Source organism: Ananas comosus, unplaced genomic scaffold (genome assembly GCF_001540865.1).
Source record: "Ananas comosus cultivar F153 unplaced genomic scaffold, ASM154086v1, whole genome shotgun sequence".
NCBI lineage: Eukaryota > Viridiplantae > Streptophyta > Magnoliopsida > Poales > Bromeliaceae > Ananas > Ananas comosus.
In genome coordinates, this window is record NW_017891597.1 from 6,633 (window position 1) to 12,264 (window position 5,632).

General features: G+C 40.7%; 1 long non-coding RNA gene across 1 annotated transcript; it reads left to right on the top strand.

The window, feature by feature from the left end:
• The first annotated feature begins 1,234 nt into the window (after nucleotides 1–1,234).
• LOC109705018 lies at nucleotides 1,235–1,935 on the top strand. The gene is made up of 2 exons (XR_002214574.1): nucleotides 1,235–1,400; nucleotides 1,530–1,935. It is a non-coding gene; the product is annotated as an uncharacterized LOC109705018 (long non-coding RNA).
• Nucleotides 1,936–5,632: the final 3,697 nt, after the last annotated feature.

Consider the following 5,632-nt stretch of genomic DNA (forward strand, 5'->3'; position numbering starts at 1 on the left):
ACTTGGAGTCGAGGAAGATCGTCTCTCCAAGCACTATATGCAGAGTCGAGAGGATCGACACTACAATACAACATGGGAGTCGAGGTTGATCGACACTCCTTATTGACATTTGTAGAAGGTTTGCGATAAAACTCATTATTACACCCTATATTCAATTGACTTCTAGGATTATCAACCATATCTTAATACACATAACTTATTCTCAGTTCTCATTTAGCCTAGAGTTCACATGCCATTAAGTTTCACCTTAGGTTTTGTCCTAAGTTAAATGCCACTCATGTTTAACCTTTATTCTAGGTTCATGTTACTCATACATGCCCATAATCAATTATTCCATTTTCATACAATAGGGTCAGAACCCTAACTTTTCCTCGTATATATCCAACTAAAATCATATTTAGTTCGATAATTATTATTGCTAATTGTTGCGCACTGGGGTCCCTTTTTGATTTAAAAGCAAAGCGGAAGTGCCCAATTTTTTTTTTTTTTTTTAAAGAACCTGACCCCCAGGGTATGCCAGATCCGCCACAAATATAGAGAGTCCACTGTTCACACGGACAGAGTCTCCCCTGTATTTTCATGGCGTCGCACAAGTACAAGATACATAATATATGATACAACCACTATATATGAATATACACACATTATACACCATTCACATTCAGGTTTACATTCAGAGTTTATCCATAAATCCACAACTATTAGTGTAATATGCTGAATTTTTAATATAAAAGTAAGTTTAATAAAAATAGTGTAAGATACTATTTTTATTGGACTTATAGAAGTAAAAAATAAGTCGGAGATGACTTATGCTGAAATTGGAATGGAAACAGAAGATTTAGAATTTTCTGTAAGAAACAGGGTTAATATTTTAGCAGAAAATTCATAGTGTCGGAAAATTATGAAAATTTGAGAATATGTCGGAATTATTTTTCTGAGGCTAGATTTATAATTTCATGTCATTCTGACATCCGGAAAGTGAAAAACAATTTGACTGCTAGAGATTTTAGTCGGTAGAGGTTTCAGTGACAAAAAATAGTTCAAAACTAAAAAGTTAATATTTCATTCTTTTTATTAATCTTAACTGAGCCTGACTGTCAAATTTAAGTGCAAACGGGCATTTAGAAGAGCTCCAGCGAAAAGTATCAGATCTGAACGAAACTAAGTGAGAATATTGATAACTTATGGACCTACGGGCAATTGTTACATTGCTTAGTGGATTTCCACTAAGCTGCCAGGGGACCTCCTCCATTCTTATCCACTTCCTCTTCAACCTGTACGCATGAGAGAGAGAGGGAAAGGAAGAGAAAAGGAAAGAAGAGAAGTGAGGATCTTCAACTACTCGACGAGCTGATCAATCCTCCGCGCGTGTTGGATTTTTCCGGCGCTTCGACTGCGAAGTTTGTATTTTATTATTATAATTTCAAATCAGATTTTTGGTGGATTCTTGACGGTGGATGTTAGGAGAGGTGTTTTGGATGGATTTTCATTGAAATTGAAGTTTAGAATTGGATTTCTATGTGATGTAGGATCCGAATTTTGTGGGATTTCGCCGAAGGAATTTTCAGCCATTTTGGGAGTGTTGTGGCTGCCATGCGGATTGGGTGGAGTTGGTGTTGGGCTGTGAGGAAGCTCAAGAACAGGTAAAATCTGGTGGAGAGTAAATTCGGAGGTGAGAGTATTATATCTATGTGAACTTGTATTATGTGCATAGCATGTGTGTGGGCTGTTGGTTAGAGATAAAATCCTGAGGTAGGTTTGTTGTTTTCTTGCTAAGGTTATGGTAATTACTCTCCCAAAAGGGGTTTGGGCAATAGAATTCCTGGATTTTACAGCTTGTAGATGCTATGTGAACTTAGAAATCATACTATGGACAGCATATATGAGAATTGTTGATGGGAAATGAAACTTGAGATAAACTTGGGTTGTTACTTTGTTAGGGTCTATGTTTATTTGCCCTAAACAGGATTTGGTTGAGTTTTAGTTTCTAAAATCTGAAGTTGACATGAAACTTAGTGAAAAAAACTATATGTATAGCATATATGTGAATTCGGGTTGAACATGAAAATTATAGAAGAAGCTATGCGTTGAATGTTGTTTGGCTATGAGGAAGATTGAAAGCAAGGAAAACTGAGGTAAGTATATACTGTCCTTTTTGTTAAGGAGGGTTGTATTGATCCTAAGATGAATTTAATTAGGGTTTTCTAGGTTGCTAGAGCTTATAGCTGCCATATCTATAAACTAATATGAATCCCCAATGTTTATGCCACGTGTCAAGCCTTCCTTCACCCTCACCTGCCTATTTTTTAAACCGAACCGTTTCTTTTGAACCAAACCGCTTCTAACATCTAAACTGAACTGAACCGCTTCTAACATCTAAACCGAACCCTTCACTACATTTTTGAACCTCTGAACTGAACTGAACTATCTCTGAACTGAACCGCTCACTATGTCTTTAAAACTCTGAACCGAACCGAACCGAACCGAACCGCCTCTTTTTTTTTCTGGTTTTTGTACGCCAAGGAGCGTTTCACCTCCCCTCTCCCTCCGCGTCATTCCTTCTTCCCCCATCCGTTGCAGAGTTTCTTCTCCCCTCCTTTATGCGCCGTTCCCAATCCTCCGCGTCCTTTTTTCTCCCCCCTTCTCCTCTCTCTTATTATTATTTTTTTTAAGCTTCGTCCACCTGTTCGCCTTCCCTTCCCTCTCTCAAGTACACCTGTTCGCCTTGCCGCACTCCTCTCCCCTCCCCTCTCTTCCCTCCCCACCCACTTCCTCACCTTGTCGGATTTGTTGAAGAAGAAGCTAATCGAATGGCTTCTTCGGTCCGCGATTATATATAGATCGATGGGGTATAAGTTTGGAAAACGGAAAACCCTAAACCTAATTATTCTTTTTATTTTTTTTCAATCACGAATTCTTACTATGTATCCATCTAGGATTTAATTTAATTTAATTTAATTGCATTATTTGGATTAATTTTGAGGTTAGTTTTGATTTCATAATTGATGCGGTGGTTGTATCCATCTGGATTTGATTTATGCACATTATTTTGATTAATTTTGAGGTTACTTTGATTTCGTAATTGATGAGGTGGTTTCACGTTGTATATATTTGATGAAAAGGAAACATGTAAAAATGATGTATAAATGAGCATGTAAATGTTGTTAACTAAATGTAATTGTTATCCAGCTTCATGTCTTGGTTTAAATATACTGAATGCATGTTTAGTTAGCTACTTTCACTTGTTCTTGTTGCTTGCCCTCGTGCAAGCCATGTATATTGAAATGTTATCCTGGGAATTGTTTCTTTCTTTATACATGTACTTGTGGTTGTCGAGGCTTGGGCGGACAGGGAAGGTGTTGTCCGTTCGGCGTCTATGTATGGGCCCAAATCGACCAAATTGGCGATAGCGGGACGTGACAATTAGTTTAAAATGTTTCCTACTCGGAAACTTGTTTTGAAATACTAATTCATGAAAACCAAGAGAAAACCTTTTAAAAACTGTTTCCTACACGAAAATCTTTTCCTTTTAAAACACACTACTACGAGGGGTAGAAAACTATTTTCATTTCACAAGATTTCCACAAATTCTTTATTATATTCACAAAATCCCGAATATTCAATTCATATAAAAGTACTGAACCATAAATGCTATCTAAGTTATTTATTTAGATAAACTGAGTTTAGAGTTTAAACCAATGGACGGGTCCGTAAGCTCTACCGAACCGCTAAGTACGCTCCTCGCGAACCGTCCCACTAGGACCTTCGACGTCACCTGTAATGGGGGTGGGGGTGAGAACATGTACACATGTCTCCCCTCCCAATGGGTACCACAAGCCGACGAGGACGAGGGGTACTCACCAGTCAAGGAGAATAACAAAGGTAGGGGTAAGTGTAATACAGTAGTAAAAATAATAAATGAACAAGAGATATAATGAACAACTACCGCTACTGTATGCATGCATCAACCGGACGACAAGTCCAAATACCCAATCTGAAATAGCCATATTGGTCCACAACACCTCAGGCCTGTGCCACAACTGCTCAACCTGTATATGACCATCGAATAAAGCACCCGGGTCTGAAAGGTATATGACCCTCACATAAAGCACCCGGGTCTGAAAGCACATGACCGTTGCATAAAGCACACGGGTCTGAAAGCAAATAACCCTCGCATAAAGCACTCGGGTCTCACGGGCTAGCACTCCCAATCACTTTTTCAGAAAAGAACACCCTCTTGCGGTGACCAAACCGCTGGTGTTCGTGAAATGTGTGCGAGCAATGGCGATCAATGCTAATATGCTCAATAGCCAACCGTCAGCAACTAGCCGACAATCACCGCCCCTCGGGGCACACTGACCAATAGGTCAACGAACTGCAAGGAACACAAGTACCGACCACTCAAGTCACCTAGGATGGAACCACTCAACATCCCTTCGAAGACATGCAAGTATCGACCACTCAATGTCAACTAACATCTATAGGCACAAGAACCGACCAATATGTCACAAGGATGTCACATCATATATCGGTATAATCCAGAACTAACTGTCAACCACTAGCCAACAATCCTGCCCCTCAGGGAACACCGACCTATAGGTCGTCAAATAGTCCAACCGACCAAGTAAATCACGATAACAATGCAATAAGCCGACCAAATAGGTCACGGATACGAGATACGAGAATCGACCAATATGTCACAAGGATGTCACATCATACATCGGTATAATCCAGAACTAACCGTTAGCCACTAGGCGACAATCCTGCCCCTCAGGGCATGCACACCGACCGTATAGGTCGTCAAATAGTCCAACAAACCAAGTAAGTCACGATAACAATGCAATAAGCCGACCAAATAGGTCACGGATACGAGATACGAGAACCGACCAATCAAGTCACAGATATCACATATAGATAAAACTACTCCTCCTCATGATACTAGACATGAAAACAACCGAGTAGAGTATAACGGAAACAATATGGGTGCAAGGCTCAATATATAATATGCAATATATACAACAAGGAAGGAGTGAAAGGAATGTCACCGAGCGTGCACCACTGTACGGACTTCGGACCGAAATACCCACCTGTACGAATGCGGTACTGATCTTCCGACTGCGTGGGAAATAACAACCGGACCTACGAAGGGTCCACCGGGTTAGAATCCAACCCACGAACACAAAACGCTAACTCACAATCCCCATCAACAAATCTACGGGAATCGGTTTTCGAAAACCGATTGCCGAACACACCGGAAGTCCCGAAAATCGCACCGAGACTCCGTCGGGACTCACGAACTGTCCCGAAACTCACCGACTTGTGCTACGAGTCACCCGCTGCCACTAAACACCATTATTCAAGGGACTTGGTAGCAAACACATCACCTCACATCGAAACGATTATCGTCGGATAATCGTTCCAATTCGGGTTTCCGGAAGTGTCAATTTCGACACTGGAACCCACCGTCGCTCACCCGTCGTTTCCGAACCCTCGAAACGACATGGGTGACCAGTCGACAAGGCTCAGCGACATAACCATTTATCGTGAGGCACTGTTGGAAGGATTCCGAACCAAAATCGGGTTCCGTCGGCAGATTTCGCCGAAAAACGCACCGGATATCAACATTTGATTT